Genomic DNA, 1,951 nt, shown 5'->3' with positions numbered 1-1,951 from the left:
GGAATTGCAAGCGATTATTCACGATCTCCTTGCTGAAAGGTATAAGTCGAATTAATACTTTTGTTGAAAGTATTAATTATATTATTATTACTAATATAATTTCATTAAAGGTCTTGTCATTATTGAAGTATTCCAAGTTGCAACGATGATTGCGAAGTTGCCTCCTTTGTGGAAGGACTTCAAACATTACTTGAAATACAAACGCAAGGAGATATCGCTTGAAGATCTCAATGTTCGGTTGAGGATCGAAGAGGACAACAAAGTTGCTGAAAAGAAAGGTCGTGAAAACTCAACAATAATGGGAGATAACATTGTTGAGGAGGTTCCACAAAATAATAAAAAAGAGAAAGAAGCCTTCTGGACCAAAAAAGTAACCCAAGCAAGAAGCGGTTCAAAATATATTGCTACAACTGCGGGAAAGTTGGACACAAATCTGCAGATTGTCGTGCTCCAAAAAAAGACAAGAAGAAGGGTCAAGCAAACATGGTTGAAAAATACGAGGATATTGATGACTTGTGTGCTATGCTTTCTGAATGCAACCTGGTGGGAAATCCCAAGGAATGATGGATTGATTCTAGAGTCATTCGCCATATTTGTGCTATTAGAGAAGCGTTTACTATATATGCTCCTATTGGACCCGAAAAGATGCTTTCTATGGGAAATTCTGCAACGGTCAAGATTGAAGGATGTGGCAAGATATTTCTGAAAATACCTTCTGGCAAGGTGATGACTCTTAACAACGTCCTTCATGTTCCTGAAGTTAGGAAAAACTTAGTCTCTACTGTACTTCTCGTCAAGAACGGGTATAAGTGCATTTTTGTATCTGATAAGGCTGTAATAAGAAAGAACGAAATATTTGTCGAAAAAGTTTACCTCACTGAGGGCCTTTTCAAACTGAATGTAATGGTTGTTGAGAATAATAAAATTTCAGCTTACTTACTTGAGTCAAATAATTTATGGCATATACGTTTGGGACATGTCAATTATAAAACCTTGCAAAAAATGATTAATTTGGAAGTACTGCCTAAATTTGAATGCGACCAATTAAAATATTAAATATGTATGGAATCTAAGTATGTTAAACATCCTTATAAGTCTATTGAAAGGAATTCAAATCCTTTAAACTTAATTCACACAGATATTTGCGACATGAAGTCAATATCATCTCGCGGTGAAAAAAAGTATTTCATAACTTTTATTGATGATTGTACTCTCTATTGCTATGTTTACTTACTTAGTAGTAAAGATAAAGCAATAGATGCGTTCAAGCAATATAAAAATGAAGTTGAAATGCAACTTAACAAGAAAATCAAAATGATAAGAAGTGACAGAGGTGGTGAATACAAATCTCCTTTTGAGGAAATATGTTTAGAACATGGAATTATTCATCAAACAACGGCCCCTTACACGCCCCAATCTAATGGGATTGAGGAAAGAAAGAATCGATCATTAAAGGAGGTGATGAACGCTTTGTTAATAAGTTCTGGTTTTCCACATAACTTGTGGGGGGAAGCCATTCTTACAGCTAACCGGATACTAAACCGAGTACCCCATAGCAAAACACAATTCATTCCATATGAAAAATGGAAAGGAAGGAAGCCCAACTTGAATTATTTTAAAATATGGGGGTGTTTGGCAAAAGTGAAAGTTCCTAAACCCAAAAGGGTAAAGATAGGATCGAAAACCATTTATTGTATTTTCATAGGATATGCAACCAATAGTAAAGCATATCGATTTCTGGTTCATAAATCAGAAAATCCCGATATTCATAATAGTACGGTTATAGAATTAGATAATACTGAATTCTTCGAAAATATATATCCGTGTAAAAAGGAATATGAGTCAATTGGTGAAGAATCTAAACGTCCTCGGGAAAAAACTAAAAAAAGTACGTTTAATCAAGAGGATCTAAGACGTAGTAAATGTTAAAGAACGTCTACTTCATTTGGAC

The sequence above is a fragment of the Nicotiana tomentosiformis genome, chromosome 1, assembly GCF_000390325.3.
Source record: "Nicotiana tomentosiformis chromosome 1, ASM39032v3, whole genome shotgun sequence".
Classification (NCBI taxonomy): Eukaryota; Viridiplantae; Streptophyta; class Magnoliopsida; order Solanales; family Solanaceae; genus Nicotiana; species Nicotiana tomentosiformis.
The sequence above is the reverse complement of the archived record's forward strand: the minus strand, read 5'-3'. Positions refer to the sequence as shown.